General features: G+C 32.4%; 1 non-coding gene across 1 annotated transcript; it reads right to left on the reverse strand.

Annotated features, from left to right (window-relative positions):
• Positions 1-15820: 15820 nt before the first annotated feature.
• LOC139865369 (small nucleolar RNA R71) lies at positions 15821-15927 on the reverse strand. The gene has a single exon (XR_011764893.1). It is a non-coding gene; the product is annotated as a small nucleolar RNA R71 (small nucleolar RNA).
• Positions 15928-18909: the final 2982 nt, after the last annotated feature.

An 18909-nucleotide genomic window follows, 5' to 3' on the forward strand; every position in this document is an offset into this window, starting at 1 on the left:
ATACATATATATATATATGGATATATATATAGTTAACATGATATTATGATAAAAAAGTATCTCACTAGGTATATTAACAATGAGTTATATACATAAAATGAGACTATTGAATTAAGAAAACTCGAAACGATAAATATAATGATTATCGTTATAACAACGTCTTACTAAATACATATGTATCATATTAAGATATTAATACACTATGTTTAACATCATGAAATGATAATTACATATATCATTAAGCGTATTAACAATGAACTACACGAGTAAGATGAGACTACTAACTTAAGGATTTCAAAACAATACATATATGTAACGATTATCGTTGTAATAGTATTTTACACACATATATATATATATATATGATATTAAGATATATTAATACACCATGTTAACATGTTAACATAACAATTTAACATCTCATTTAAGTGTAATAACAATGGATCAATTACATTTAACAAGATCGTTAACTTAAAGGTTCCGAAACAACACTTACATATAACGACTAACGATGACTTAACGACTCAGTTAAATGTATATATGATAATGCTAAAAACGAACATATATTTTATAGCATTATCCCTCAAGAAAGACAAGCTTTTAGTTGCAATTATTCTATTTACAAGTGATATTCGTTTAAATAATAAAAGTGAAAGAACCCAACCCGTATTCCATACGATAAATTTTTTTTTTGTAATGATACACATTTACGCGCCAATAAAATATGTAAACCAATCCACAAGTTCCATTTAAACTTTCAACAATTTAAATGTTTACAAAAGGCATGAAGGCCATTAATTAAGTTCAATACAAGTTTGACCCACTACAACGATGGTTTATAATCCAAACGACCATTTGAGCATGGTTTGGGACTAAACTACCCAAAACATTAGGCCAACTTTCAAACTTCAACAAAACATCATCAAAGGCCACCTAGTGCCCGATAACCCCTTTGCCCTTATCCGCACCTGCAACTAAAAAGATAAACAACGAGAGGGGTAAGCTAATGCTTAGTGAATGCAATAATTATACATGTTCATATATAACCTACTTACTTGCAATCACTTACACAATACCGTATACAAGCTAGCAATTCGACAATCATGCAAAACATTATGCATATACCAATAACCACAATTCACATTGAGCTAGCAATAACAAAAGCATATAGTTCGTATTTAAGTATGCTAATGCACAATTCATACAACCATGGTTAACCAATCGTAAACGGAATGGTACTCTAATTTCCCATTTGGTGTTCATAACAACCGTTAGTGCACAACACATATATCACTAACCCTTGGACAACACATATCCGTTTATAAAATCGTTAGTGTACAACACATATAACACTAAATCGGACAACACATATCCATTCATAAATCATTAGTGTACAACACATATAACACTAAATTGGACAACATATATCCGTTCTTAAAACTGTTAGCGTACAACGCATATATCACTAACTTGGACAACACATATCCATTTCTACAAGTAAACACATCATATACGTACATGTATACTTATTCCACTCACCTTGACACAAGGATGATGATTATGCACGTCCGAACTTCAAGACAATGTACCTAATTCATTAAGTACACATTCAATACACCAACTAGTGGAATTAACCACATTACACTTACTTGAGCATTTAATGACCCAATTCGCATTAAATGACTCAATCACACCAATACCTCCCTTAAATGGCCAAGACCCGACTTTAACCACTAAAGCTAGTGAATTAAAGTCTACTAACTTCAATTAACACAAACTTAGGGTAATTCATACCCATTTCACCCAACTGGGTCAACTAGTACATTTTGTCCCATTTTAAATTACTTAGCCTCTCAATCAAGTCAAACTTACCCATTAACACTTCTTCCATAAATCCAAAAGTGTATTAGTGACTAGCAATACCATTTGACACTTACAACCTCAAATCATAAGACCAAAACCCTAGTTTGTGGCCATTAGGGTTTCATTACAACAACATAATCCAAATTCACCCATTTACCCTCAAATGGGTCATACAAGTCTCTAGTAACCAAAACCCTAGCCATTAATGTGATGACCCGGAAATTTCCGATCAAATTTAAACTTTAATCTTTATATGTTTCCGACATGATAAGCAAAATCTGTAATATTGAGTCTCGAAAGTTTTGAAATCTATATTCATGTAATTAATTACCCTTTGACTATGCTCAACGATTCACGAACATTTATGTGTATACTGATATGTATATATAATATATACTTATTAATTGAAAACATTAACAAAGTATTAGTTATAAAATACTTTACATAAAAGTATTTGTTTCAATATGTTTATCGATGGAATTAAAAGATAATATCATATGATTAAATTATCAGATACATTGAATTATGATTACGAGTCTCTGTTATGAGGTCCACGTTGATTTGAGAAATCATTTCTTTTTAACGGTATTTGGAATATTTGGTATTGTGATTTACAAGTAAGAACAAAAGTTTCATTAACGAGAATTAGACAAAACTTAGTGGAGATTCCTGCTTAACTTTCAATGCATGCTTTACAATGATTGTCTCGTGTCTTTTGGTAAGATAATGATTAGTTTTCATAATATTAAAAACGTTTTACGATATAGATAAAACCTTTTTAAAGGATGATTTGGAATATAATTAATTTTGGAAAACCAAATTTATAAGTACTTGATTTAGTTTCAAGCGTACAAAAACGTTTTCAGTTTAAAAAGAACTTTATTATTAAAACGTATATAACTTTGATAAATATCTAGAACCACTTTTGACAACTCATTACTTAACCAGTATGATAAAGATAAAGATATTTATATTTTATTTTATTAAATATATATAACAATTTAAATTAATACGCGTATTATACGTACATAGTTTTATATTTTTACTCTACTTTAACTTTACCTTTACTTTACTTTTACTTTACTTTAACTTTAATAATTCACTTTAATAATTCATACTTTAATAATTCACTTTAATAATTCATACTTTAATAATTCACTTTAATAATTCATACTTTAATAATTCACTTTAATAATTCATACTTTAATAATTCACTTTAATAATTCAAAAATCTATTATAAATAGAATTCAATAGGTTTCATTATTCCATAGAAACTTGAAAATATATTTCTCTAAACTCTCTCAATCGAATTACATATATATATTTACTTAGTATTATTTCAAGATATTATTAGTATACATAAAATACTACGACAGAGTTATATTCAGACGATTTCAAAATAAGTTTTCAAACGAGATAGAGCTAAGGAAATTATGGGTTATAGCTATGGAGGTTATGGGTATTGTTCGAGGGTATTGCTCGTCAGGTCAACCTAACATTTATCATTTTCGTTGCGTCTACGTACTTTCCTGCAATATTGAATCACAATATTGATACGTTCGTGAATCTGAGACAAACCCTGCACTTGTTCAGTGCCGTCATATACATAATTGCTACGAAATACAGTATTGTGAGTTTCATTTGCTCCCTTTTTATATATATATATATATTTTTGGGCTGAGAATACATGCGCTGATTTATAAATGTTTTACGAAATTGGCACAAGTACTAAACTAATTCTATGTGGGTTTAAACCAAAAATATACCCTTAGCTTGGTAACATTAAACTACTTGTCTATGTACGGTAGGCGCGAATCCTAAAGGTAGATCTATTGGGTCTGACAAACCCCATCCTGACTATGGGATGCTTTAGTACTTCGAGGTTATTTTAAACACACCTGATGTGGTATACTTCAGAGAGTAAAACATGAATGTTAAGGCTTGTTACCGGGTGCCTACAACTTATAGAATACTTTTATACACTTGCGAGTGTACGGATATTTATGGAAACTGAAATCTTGTGGTCTATTACTATTACGAAAATGATTGATTATGATAAACTAATGAACTCACCAACCTTTTGGTTGACACTTTAAAGCATGTTTATTCTCAGGTATTAAAGAAATCTTCCGCTGTGCATTAGCTTATTTTAAGGATATTACTTGGAGTCATTAATGACATACTTTGAAAGACGTTGCATTCAAGTCGTTGAGTTCATCAAGATTAATATTAAGTCAATTATAGTTGGATGTAATATGAAATGGTATGCATGCCGTCAATTTTTTATGTAAAGAAAGTTTGTCTTTTAAAAACGAATGCAATGTTCGTAAAACGTATCATATAGAGGTCAAATACCTCGCGATGTAATCAACTATTGTGAATCGTTTATAATGTATATGAACGGGTCCTTTCAGTTGGTATCAGAGCGGTGGTCTTAGCGAACCAGGTCTTGCATTAGTGTGTCTAACATATAGTCGTTAAGATGCATTAGTGAGTCTGGACTTCGACCGTGTCTGCATGTCAAAAGTTTTGCTTATCATTTTTAGTCAGAAATCATCTACTTATCATCCTTAGGAAACTACCTGCTTATCATTCTTAAGTCTAGATGCGTTTTCCTGCATTTATTTCAAAATAGTGTATAGACAAATTCACACCTTAGCATATCTGCTAATTAATATCTTACGGTATCTGTTACTGTGAACTTTGACTGACATCTTTCAAAGATTCCTCCGTAATTTATGGGATTTTGGTATTATATACACATATGTAAATTATGTATTGAAGAATACCAAATCTAAATTCTACAATCTATTTCATACCAAAAATTCTTTCCCTGATCATACGAGATGGATCTCTGATATGAATATCTACCTGAGCTCCGAAAGCAGCGTCACCGGAACGGATCAACCAATCTCCCATCATCTATTCTGGATGAATTGGGGATGGGTTTGTAGTCTACTTAATCATTGGAGACAAGAAGAAGGCGATCCTTTCCATCCACCACATTGCCCTCTTGACGATGAACCTGAAGCACTTACCGGCGAACCTATTCGAGACACCATTTTCTCACTCATTGCTAGAGTATCTCGTCACGATTATATACTATCTCATATTATGAATCTTATTCATCCGCTCGCTCCAACCGCCAATCATCCCGGTGTACTAGCAGAAGTTAACGAACTTCGCGCTCGAGTAGTGGCTCTGGAACATATGGTGCAAAGATTACAAACACCATCAGCAGCACCAGCAGCATAACCAGTACCGCCAGTAACATCAACATCGCAAGCCTCAATACCCTAAGCACCAGCAGCATCACCGGCATCAACGGTATCACCATCATCAACACCTACAGTATCATTACCACCATCAACAATCACCGCATCACACGCCTCAACATCACAACGTGTACCTCGGATATCAACATCACATGCACCATAAATACCAAGGAGTACCAACAACAACAAATGATGAATTATTGATCGGAGAAACATTCTGCGGTGACTATGTAATCTCTAAAGTCTTAGAGATTATCTATTTCAGCCTTAACCATAAATCAGATAAGTGGACAGAAATGATAGAAAGAAGAATCGAAACCCTGACAAGAATGGTGTGCGATTTACAAACTAGACTTGTTATACCAGCATCATCAGCACTAGCAGCACTTATAACATATAAGCTCCGCCAGTTCAAGAAATTACTGTGGATATCATCACAAATCAACAACACGTATATTGTATCAACGAGTTATGAAGTATTAACTCATTCTTTCTGAAGAATTTATAGATATTTATATATATGAATTATGAAACTATAACAAATCTTTTGTACTAAGCTATTGAGTATGAATTGAAAAAGGGTAGATACTACTAGGTTAAATTCATATTACTAACATGCTATGATGTACATCCTTCATTAACAACCTAACCATCGTTAACTACAATCTCTTCTTCAATTAAATGAATTCGGTTTCATAATAAACCAAGTGTATCATTCAACAACATGTTTGATTTTACACTTTTATCTTCGATGCACTCGAAACTTTCTAGAAAACAACATTTGTATCTTGCGAAGTTAGCAAGAGTTCTATGAGCATCAGCATAATTCACTAAGGAAATATCTATAAGAATAAATAATGAAGTATTAATCACAGTAGTGAAATACTTTGTGAAGATTATGTAATCTCTAATATTTTAGAGATTATTCATTTATAATTCAAGCCGAAAATCAAATGAGCTTAATACGATATTAACTCATTAAATCTGTATTACATCGAAGGAAAATATACATATATTTTCATAAAGATTGTAATAAAATTCTCTGGTACAAAACATTACTCGTGAAATTTTTTTAACGGGTAGGTAATACCTTAGAGATATTTAAATTCACAATTAATATGTTACATTCTTCGATTCTGATTCAATAATCATCAACTATACTCCCTACTTTCACAACAATACACATTCTTTTATAGAAATTAAAACAACCATACTCATTCGAATCTAATTACATATTCTGATTTTGAATTTTCAGAATTCAATTCGAGAAATAACCGAAATCATCACTCTTAGATTCCTGCACCTATCAAAACTATACTTTGACTTCAAAACTATACTAGAACATCATTTCTATTCATGGAACCCAGAAGAATAATTGTAAAATTCAAAATCCTAGAACATCATATGTGTTCAAACCCTTCGAAATTCCTGAAGACACGCGAGATGATGATCCAACCACACATTACCCACCGTCATGCACCTGAAAAGCTCTCGAAACCAAAGTTATAGTTTAACACGTATCCGTGTCAGACCCTTTGACATTTATTACCAAATATAAATTTTCCACATCTTTCCAAAGTAGACAGTTTTGTCACGGCTCCAGCAAATCACCTTCAATTGTTTATACAATTACCCCTTCATCATTGTTACCGGGAAACCTTTTATATCTAGCCACATTAGCAGTAAACTTATCAACAACTTCAATAAACTTCAACTTAAACCTCTCTGAAAAGTCATTATACTTATTCATTAAAATCCCATCATGTACTCACCTACATCCTGTAACAATAATTGTCATACCAAATACTGGGAATCAGCAATCAGTATTTTGAAATTCGCAGCGATTCTACGCCAACAATTATATGTATACATATAACGCCTAACGCCAATACTTACATACTTTGAATGTGAAGTTTTTGAAAAACACCCTGAATTACGAATTAGTTCTCAAAATGCTGATGAAGCAACAAAAACTGTAAACGACTTTAACAGTCAAAAGTTTGATGATAAAGAATGGTATGGTGGTAAAGCTGAGAAAAAGAGAAGGTTTGGAACTGGAAAACGGATTGAGTAGACCATGAAGGAGACCAAGGACAAATACAAGGACCAAACACTGTATTTAAAGAATCCTGATGATTCTGTTTCTGATGAAGTCATTAACGAATACCTTGCTCCTTACTCTAAAACCTTTGTGGACAATATTCTTCATCATCATCTTATCTTAAATATTCTAAGATATCATCATATCTTCCATTATAAATATCCTCCATATTTCTGAAGATATTTCCATAACTATTCTTACCTGAAACCATTACCTCTTCATGCTATCTGTGTTATATCATAAAAGAAACTATTTTAGTTCTAAATGCCGAAATCTTCGATTTTAAAATATGAATGTTTTGAAGTAGTGTTGGGAACTGAAGCATGAGTTAGTATAATATAATGACACTTGATCAACATGATTATATTACAGTAAGTCATGTTGAGTTTCTAATAGAACGTGATGATTCACAGAACATACCGTCATCATGTGCCATTTACACGACTCTTACATTCTACCCAATTTCCAAAAATATTAAAAACATATCTTCTTGATAGTTCTATCTTTTCGGATATTCTGGTAATTTACCAAATCAAGATCGTGCAATTACGATTTCCTTCTTAAGAACATTAAATATGTTCATTTCAAAATCCATACCTACGAATTCCGGACCATTATTCGCTTAACTTGAAGTCGGGAAGAGGAGACAAAAGTATGAAACTCTTGAATATAAAAGAAAATATAAAGCTCAACAACAACACATAAATTACAAACCGTACATATCAATACGTATTGCCACGTAAAGGCACGGGAAAATTAAAAACACTATAACCCCAAGGTAATAGTAGAAGTGAATAAAATCCTCCGGTGGTAGATGAAAGAGATGAATGACATATATGAAAGTTAGGAGTATATCAAGAATCAGTACTGGATGGAGCATATTAACGAATGTTTAAAGAATGAATTGAGGAGAAAGAATAGAAGATGTTAGATATGGAAAATAAGGAAAAGAAGGGGGTGGATTTATAGTAAAATATCCGACAAGTCAATCGAAACAGATTATTGCATTTAATCAAAGAAGATCCAGATTTCCTAAATCACCGAAGAACCAAATCTTATTACGAAGATTTTCTTTAAATCGCATGAATTCCGAAAATCAATCATAATTACGTCATCAGTTAAAAAGATTCTACATTTACTCATTTCACTCTCTTGCGATAGTTTCACTTATACTCTTCGTATAATCAAATTGTTTTATCTATATTACTCAATGATGATGAAACTCTATTATCAACTCATATTCGTCATGAAAACATTTTTATAGTTAGCCATGACGACCTCGATCAAATTTCGGGACGAAATTTCTTTAACGGGTAGGTACTGTGATGACCCGGAAATTTCCGATCAAATTTAAACTTTAATCTTTATATGTTTCCGACATGATAAGCAAAATCTATAATATTGAGTCTCGAAAGTTTTGAAATCTATATTCATGTAATCAATTACCCTTTGACTATGCTCAACGATTCACGAACATTTATGTGTATACTGATATGTATATATAATATATACTTATTAATTGAAAACATTAACAAAGTATTAGATATAAAATACTTTACATAAAAGTATTTGTTTCAATATGTTTATCGATGGAATTAAAAGATAATATCATATGATTAAATTATCAGATACATTGAATTATGATTACGAGTCTCTGTTATGAGGTCCACGTTGATTTGAGAAATCATTTCTTTTTAACGGTATTTGGAATATTTGGTAATGTAATTTATAAGTAAGAACAAAAGTTTCATTAACGAGAATTAGACAAAAGTTAGTGGAGATTCCTGCTTAACTTTCAATGCATGCTTTACAATGATTGTCTCGTGTCTTTTGGTAAGATAATGATTAGTTTTCATAATATTGAAAACGTTTTACGATATAGATAAAACCTTTTTAAAGGATGAATTGGAATATAATTAATTTTGGAAAACCAAATTTATAAGTACTCGATTTAGTTTCAAGCGTACAAAAACGTTTTCAGTTTAAAAAGAACTTTATTATTAAAATGTATATAACTTTGATAAATATCTAGAACCACTTTTGACAACTCATTACTTAACCAGTATGATAAAGATAAAGATATTTATATTTTATTTTATTAAATATATATAACAATTTAAATTAATACGCGTATTATACGTACATAGTTTTATACTTTTACTATACTTTAACTTTACCTTTACTTTACTTTTACTTTACTTTAACTTTAATAATTCACTTTAATAATTCACTTTAATAATTCATACTTTAATAATTCACTTTAATAATTCATACTTTAATAATTTACTTTAATAATTCATACTTTAATAATTTATACTTTAATAATTCACTTTAATAATTCATACTTTAATAATTCACTTTAATAATTCAAAATTTTATTATAAATAGAATTCAATAGGTTTCATTATTTCATAGAAACTTGAAAATATATTTCTCTAAACTCTCTCAATCGAATTACATATATATATTTACTTAGTATTATTTCAAGATATTATTAGTATACATAAAATACTACGACAGAGTTATATTCAGACGATTTCAAAATAAGTTTTCAAACAGGATAGAGCTAAGGAAATTATGGGTTATAGCTATGGAGGTTATGGGTATTGTTCGAGGGTATTGCTCGTCAGGTCAACCTAACGTTTATCATTTTCGTTGCGTCTACGTACTTTCCTGCAATATTGAATCACAATATTGATACGTTCGTGAATCTGAGACAAACCCTGCACTTGTTTAGTGCCGTCATATACATAATTGCTACGAAATACAGTATTGTGAGTTTCATTTGCTCCCTTTTTATATATATATATTTTTGGGCTGAGAATACATGCGCTGATTTATAAATGTTTTACGAAATTGGCACAAGTACTAAACTAATTCTATGTGGGTTTAAACCAGAAATATACCCTTAGCTTGGTAACATTAAACTACTTGTCTATGTACGGTAGGCGCGAATCCTAAAGATAGATCTATTGGGTCTGACAAACCCCATCCTGACTATGGGATGCTTTAGTACTTCGAGGTTATTTTAAACACACCTGATGTGGTGTACTTCAGAGGGTAAAACATGAACGTTAAGGCTTATTACCGGATGCCTACAACTTATAGAATACTTTTATACACTTGCGAGTGTACGGATATTTATGGAAACTGAAATCTTGTGGTCTATTACTATTACGAAAATGATTGATTATGATAAACTAATGAACTCACCAACCTTTTGGTTGACACTTTAAAGCATGTTTATTCTCAGGTATTAAAGAAATCTTCCGCTGTGCATTAGCTTATTTTAAGGATATTACTTGGAATCATTAATGACATACTTTGAAAGACGTTGAATTCAAGTCGTTGAGTTCATCAAGATTAATATTAAGTCAATTATAGTTGGATGTAATATGAAATGGTATGCATGCCGTCAATTTTTGATGTAAAGAAAGTTTGTCTTTTAAAAACGAATGCAATGTTTGTAAAACGTATCATATAGAGGTCAAATACCTCGCGATGTAATCAACTATTGTGAATCGTTTATAATGTATATGAACGGGTCCTTTCAATTAACCAATTAAAACTTAAAACATAGAGTTAGAACTTACCGAGACTATCAACGTGTAGCTAGAGACAAGGAGAATAACTTTAATTCTTGCCCCAAAGATCAACCCTCAAACCTTCCCTCTCAAAACTCACTTTTAATCTAAATGGGTGTTGAGTTTTTGGGAGAGAAAATGAAAGAAAAGATAAAAGAAACCACTTGAAATGGATGGGTGGTTGGGATTTAATGCTCCCATCAGATTTATACGCCAAATTACCAATTTTCCCCTTAAAGTCATTTAAATTGAGCTAAAACCGGAGTCTGTCCAGCAGCATTGCCGCAGCGCGGCCCATTTGTCGCGGCGCGACATATCGAAGGAAAAATGACCCTTGTTAATCTGACTTCTGATCTGGAAATGCTTGCAATGCCGCGGCGCGGACCCATTTGTCGCGGCGCGGCATAAGACTGCATCTGAACAGTTCGACCATCATAAACAAGTTTCGACTTAATTTAATTTGTACATTCCAAACCTGCTTCCTATTTTCACCTAGCCTTCAACAATAGTCTCACAAGACTTAACGCTAACTAAACCCACGTATAGACTTGCATATGCACACATTATCAAGTATACGTTTATATATATCTATACGTATATTCATACATTTACACATAAGCTAGCGAGTTATAAACGTACGAATGATCAAGTATGTACCTTTCAATACGTACGGGAAAAACGGGATGTTACAACTCTCCCCCACTTGTATCGGAGCGCGTCCTCGCGATCCAAGCCGCATGACAAGCTGGAAGATAGACCAAGACAAACTCTTCGGATTCCCATGTAAACTCGGAACCCTTTCGATGTCGCCATTGCACCTTGAAAGTTCTAACTTCCTTGTTTCGCAACATCTTAACCTTCTCATCAAGGATTGCAACCGGTTCTTCCGCATACCCTAGCTTGTTATTCCACGTAATTTCATCTAAAGGCACCCAAGTCGAGTCATCTGCAAGACACTTACGAAGATGGGAAACATGAAACGTGTTATGGATTCCCGCAAGTTCTTCGGGTAACTCTAGTTGATAAGCAACCTCACCAACACGTGCCAAAACCTTGAAAGGACCAATAAACCGAGGAGCTAACTTTCCTCGCTTTCGAAACCGAATAACACCTTTCCATGGAGAAACCTTAAGCATTACCATGTCACCTTCTTGAAACTCAATAGTTCTCCTACCTTTATCGGCATAAGACTTTTGTCGATCTTGCGCCGCTTTAAGTCGAGCCCGTATCATCTCAATTTTACTATTCGTCTCCAAAATCAAATCGGAACTCCCGATTTCCTTTTGTCCCACTTCACCCCAACAAATCGGGGTTCAATTTATTGATGAGAAACGTCTCAAAATTACAAAAGTACGAGCCGCGAAACGCAAAGTACAAGATATTAAATAGTACGCAAGGACATTCAAAAATCCGGGACCGGGACATGAACCAACTCTCAACGCGCGACGCAACGGAGCGAAAATTACAAGTCAACGGAGTACAAGAATATAATATAATTATATATAATTATATATAATTATATATATTACATTATATTATATATATATATATTAAATAATCAAAGCCGCCCACGTTTTTGGTACATTATGAGCTGTCACAGAAGGCCATGCGATCGCATGGCCATAAAGCCAATATCCCATGCGATCGCATGGTGGCTGAAGTCAGGCCACATCTATAAATTCAGCATTTTTTCGGACGTTTTGTGTACTCCTCTATCATCTATCTCTCACTCCTCTCATATATATATTTATATATATTTTTTAATTATAATTTTAATATTAAAGTTTAATAATAAGGGTATGTTAGCGAATGTTGTAAGTGTGTAAGTCGAAATTCTGTCCGTGTAAAGCTACGCTATTATTAATCATTACAAGTTATGTTCAATCTGTTTAAATTAATGTCTCGTAGCTAAGTTATTATTATGCTTATTTAAGCCAAAGTAATCGTGATGTTGGGCTAAAATATTAAGACGGGGTAATTGGGCTTTGTACCATAATTGAGGTTTGAACAAAAGAACGACACTTGTGGAAATTAGACTATGGGCTATTAATGGGCTTTATATTTGTTTAATTGAATGATAGTTCGTTAATTTATTATAAAGATTTACAATTGAACGTACCTATAAATAACCATATACACTCGATCGGACATGATGGGCGGGATATTTATAAGTACTAATAATCGTTCATTTGACCGGACACGGGAATGAATTAATAGTTAATGGACTTATTAAAACAGGGGTGAATTACATACAAGGAAAATTGGTGTAATTATAGTTTAAGTCCCCAATTATTTGAAATATTTGACTTCGGATATAAGAATAATTTGACGAGGACACTCGCACTTTATATTTATGACTGATGGACTGTTATGGACAAAAACCAGATGGACATATTGAATAATCCAGGACAAAGGACAATTAACCCATGGTAATAAACTAAAATCAACACGTCAAACATCATGATTACGGAAGTTTAAATAAGCATAATTCTTTTATTTCATATTTCATCGCACTTTTATTTACTGTCATTTTATTTAATTGCACTTTTAATTATCGTACTTTTTAATTATCGCAATTTTATTTATTGTCATTTTATTTATCGCATTTTAATTTATCGCACTTTAATTATTGTCATTTACTTTACGCTTTAAATTAAGTTATTTTTATTTTTAATATTTTACATTAGGTTTTAACTGCGACTAAAGTTTTAAAATCGACAAACCGGTCATTAAACGGTAAAAACACCCTTTTATAATAATAATACTACTTATATTTATATATATATATATATATTTATACAAATATAGTTTTTAAAAATATAGCATTAAACTTGGCTAGTTCCCTGTGGACGAACCGGACGTACTAAAAACTACACTACTGTACGATTAGGTACACTGCCTATAAGTGTTGTAGCAAGGTTTAGGTATATCCACTCTATAAATAAATAAATAACTTGTGTAAAATTGTATCGTATTTAATAGTATTTCGTAGTAAAAATATAACTATTTCGTATACACCTCTACGCACATCAAGTAATTTTGGCGCCGCTGCCGGGGACTGCTTAAACGCCGGAAGCGAAATGCTATATATATAAAAAAAATTATTTACTTTTGTAAAAATACGTTTTAAAAATACAAAAATATAAAAAGAAAAACAAAATATATATATTTTGTTCAAAATATATAAATTATAAAATATTTCTATTTCTATTTTTAGTTTGTAAAAATATAAGTTTTTATTTAATTTATATAAATATTTCATATAAATATTAAAACAGAATAAAAATAATACACTGAACCTGTTGATTTTTGGCCTGCATTTCAGCTTGAACCTGCATCCATGCGACCGCATGGAATTACCACACTCAGCTCATGCAATCGCATGAGCTAATGGGACAGGCCTGAATCCTCAGCCATCTAATTAGGGTTACGGTTTTATTATTATTATTATTAATTAATTAAGTTTAAAAGTATTTTTAAGTATTATTGTTTAACCCTAACTAGGGTTTAGTTATTTTATTATTTAGTTTTATTATTTTGTATTTTTAAGTTATAATTAGTTTTATTAATATAATAAATTAATACTTTTATAAAATAAATAATATAAAAATAATATTTTTATAAAAATTAGTAATTTTATCATCTTTTGTCTCTTTTTATAAATTGTATATTTTTATTATTTAGTACGTAATTTGTATTTTTATCGCTCGTAATTAGTTTTAATATAGTTTTTTCCATAGTTATTTTTATTTCTAGATTTTTAGGTTTTGCCGTAAAATCCCTTAAGTGCTTTTTATTTAGAATAAGATATAGGTGTTTTATAATTTTGCGACGCCATTTTAAGTTTTAGTACTTTTTAAGTTATTGCCGTTTTAGATATAGAATTCCTTTTAAGCTTTAATACCTTTAGACGTAACTTTTAATTCTTAGTTTTTAGACTTTTAAGTTTCGACGCGCTACGTTCTTTTTATTATTTTTCGACGTTTTCCGACGCGCTCTTTTTCTTTCTTATTTCTCGACGCTCTAGTTTTTAGGACATAGAATTTTCTATTTCTTCTCTAAAATTTCAAAATGAAAAATTATTTTAAGCGGTTAAATTGATAGACATCTAAAATTCTCTGGTTCGTAGTAATAGTTGGATTTGTTAGTGGCGAGTTGTGGGCTTCCGATTTAAAGGGTCCTGGCTACCTGCTGCAACTATTGGCTATTCGAAACGTGGGCAAAATCAGAAAAGTCTATTAATTTGATAACTTATATACTTTTTATCTTTTATAACTAATAGGATATTCAGTGAATGCACCGAGCAAAACGTTCACCACCTTTTATACGTTCACCACCTGTAACTCGATCAAGACATCTAGCCAATATTATCGCCGTTGATTTTTCTTTAGAATCGTCATCCAGTCGACCAGGTACTCCAATTCAAATTTACGATAATCCATTTTTTGAACCCGACCTCACAATTGAGAATCCGAAGGATATTCAGGGACAATTCAGAGATCCTGAACCACTAATCTTTCCTCCTGAACCACAAATCACTCATCCAGAGATTGTCGAGGAAGAAACCATTAAATCAGAAGCCCTTAGTGATTCAGATTCAACAAATTCAATCATGGAAAATCTGGAACCTCTAAGTATGGAAGACCGAATGAGAGCTAAACGCACTGGCCAAGGTCACGTAATTACTCAACCAGACATTAATGCGTCAGATTATGAAATCAAAGGACAAATCCTACACATGGTGACTAATCAATGCCAATTTAGTGGTGCGCCGAAGGAAGATTCAAACGAACATCTTCGTACCTTTAATAGGATCTGTACTCTATTTAAAATCCGAAAAGTGGAGGATGAACAGATCTATCTCATGTTATTTCCCTGGAATTTAAAGGGAGAAGCCAACGATTGGTTAGAATCGTTACCTGAAGGGGCGATTGATACATGGGACGTTTTAGTTGAAAATTTTCTTAAACAATTCTTTCTGGCATCTAAAGCCGTGAGACTTCAAGGAGAAATAGTTACGTTCACGCAGAAGCCAAATGAAACTCTATATGAAGCATGGAAAAGATTTGGAAAGTTGTTGAGAGGATGTCCGCAACATGGTTTAGATACTTATCAAATAGTACAAATATTCTACCAAGGATGCGACATCACTACAAGAAAAGACATCGATAGAGCAGCTGGTGGTTCCATTATGAAGAAAACCGCAACTGAAGCTTAAAAATTATTGATAACACTGCTTCCCACTCACATGAGTGGCATCAAGAAAAAGATATCATTAGATCATCGAAAGCGGCTAGAGCCGATTCTAGCCATGACTTTGATTCCATTTCTGCAAAGATAGATGCTGTCGAGAGACGAATGAAAAAGATGACTAAAGATATTCACTCAATACGAATTAGTTGTGAGCAGTGTGGAGGACCACATTTGACAAAAGATTGTCTCAGTATTGAACAAATAATGGAACAAAGAGAGAATGTTTCATACATGAACCAAAGGCCTGGAAATAATTATCAAAATAATTATCAACCGCTGATATTGCTCAATAACATTATATATATCTATCGCAATATCGTGTAAAATACTCTCGAATCAAGGTTACTGAAAGCGTTTCTACAAGTGATAGGCCAAGATATGTAAATTTGTATCGGAGAGTAATTTGTAAAGAGTTTTAATGATTTATGATGGTTATATGAGTTGCAATATTATAATGGTTGATCCCGATGCAAGATAAGGTCAAGTTAGCGCTCTAAAATGATAAAACAACGCTTCAGATATGTTGGACTTCGTCCAAAATGATTGGGGCTTCGTCCAAATGAAAGGAGATTACAAAGAAAACAAGACAGTAACCAACAGTACATCTGGACGCCGTCCAATATTGTTGGACATCGTCCATCTTTTCACACTTGGACGCCGTCTAAGATTTTGGGACGCCGTCCAAGCCTTAAAGATGGGACGCCGTCCAAAATCTAGGACGCCGTCCAGAAGTAGGTTACAGCCACTTTTGACTTTCTGACCCACTTTCTACACTTTATAATCTCATGATTGAAGACCAGTTTTACCAGTTACGAACCAGAGAGTACAGAGACGAATATTGAGAGCAATATTGGAGAACTCCAACCTCTTGGAAGAGGCTCAACATCAAGGCATCAAAGATCAAAACCTTCTTCATCCAAGAACTCATTGTTCTTGTAGGTTATTTCTTGTTGTAAAGTAATGATTTTCATTGATAATCTGATTGTTATGTTGTCTGTTACCATGATTGTTGGCTAGTTTCTATAATGTTTGTCTAGATTAATAACCGAGGTATTGGATGTAATCCTATTGACTGTATATACTATGTGTGAAAGATTGAAGCTTGAATTAAAGAACCATGCTTATTGATGTTTAATCATTTGTATCTAGTTAATTGATATGTTGTTGATAAAGAGAACTCTTTTTGATGTATCATATTGATTTACAATCAACTTGTCTTAGATTGATTGTTTACTAAACCGGACCAAGGGGGTAAATTAGATCAATACGATTTAACGATATAGGAATGAATTATGTAGAGCGAACGCAAAGACAATTGTTATTTAAGTCTTTGATCTTGATAATCAACTAGTCACAAACGAAAAGGTCTAGGTAATAGGGAACTCTCACTTAGTACTTCTAGTTTGAGTACTCACTAAAGAGAACTCTTTCGATTTAGGTAATTAGCATATATCATAGTTATTTGATTACAAACACGAGAACTATAGAGAAAAGGGAATCCTTGATCTTGTAATTGTGTTTGCGTGTTTATTTAAGAGAACTCTTAGTAAACCTATTAGATAACTTACACACATAATCATTCAATCAGGCCTTAATAGCAAAACTTACATCCAATACCGAGGGTAAAATATCTAGATGAACATTTCATCTCTTTGATTTAAATCAAACTATCTTACTTACTTTCTTTGCACTTGTTTTCATTATAAACTTAAAAGACCAAAAATATTGTTTTTACTTTTTAACCTTCTCTGATTTGGCTAAATCGTTAAATAGCCACAAAAACATAATATCTTGTACTTTTAAGTTTCACTTACTTAGTTAATCATAATATAGTTTCTAATTCTAGTTTAGCTAATACAACTATCCTTGGAACGATACACGGAACTAAACCATTATTTATACTACTACACGATCGGGTACACTGCCCGTTAGTGTGTAACAGTCTTTTTAACCGGTATTTATCCATACAATAATTTATATACCTGATTTTGCACATCAAGTTTTTGGCGCCGCTGCCGGGGACAGTTTTGTGTCAAAATAGAATTATTGACTAATTTGTGATTAAGTAGTTTCTTAATTATTTTAAATTATTAATAGTCTTTGAATTTTAAACTTATAGAATCGGTGCATTTAATAGTTTTGTTAGTTGTGTGATTGACAAATTTTAGGTTGCATATGCCACATACCCGAAGTTCAGATTCTCCATTACTTACACCGCTTACGGAACCTGATAGAAAGTTTGGCAGGATCCCGAAAGAAGTACTTGAACTTTTTGAATCTTCATCAAAGCAGGAAACTTTTGAGTCGGAATCAAGTACAACCAAGCCAAAATATTCTGAATTTGGTGAGCCCGTTCCTCCTCCAAAATTTGAAATGGAAGGAGAAGCAAGACCGGTGATACAAAGACAATCAATGGCGGCCAAGATGAAGGCAACCCGAACCGGACAAGGTAGTGCCATTACTCCGCCCACTGGTGAGGTAAATTTTGAAATAAAAGGACCTATTCTTCAAATGATTAATAACAGGTGTCAATTTAGTAGTGGTCCAAATGAAGATGCAAACGAACATATTCGTCTCTTTCAAGAGATATGTCTTCTTTTCAAACTTAAACCAGACACTGACCAGGGCATATTTTTAAGACTTTTCCCATAGACACTCCACGGGGAAGCACGAAGTTAGTTAGATTCATTGGCCGAGGCTACGATAGAAACTTGGGATGGTATGTTGGAAAAATTTCTTAAGAAATATTTTCCAGCATCTAAGTCCGCGAGACTCCAACACGAAATTACCCAATTCTGTCAAAAGCCGATGGAAACCTTATACAAAGCATGG

Source organism: Rutidosis leptorrhynchoides, chromosome 8, assembly GCF_046630445.1.
Source record: "Rutidosis leptorrhynchoides isolate AG116_Rl617_1_P2 chromosome 8, CSIRO_AGI_Rlap_v1, whole genome shotgun sequence".
Taxonomy (NCBI): Eukaryota; Viridiplantae; Streptophyta; class Magnoliopsida; order Asterales; family Asteraceae; genus Rutidosis; species Rutidosis leptorrhynchoides.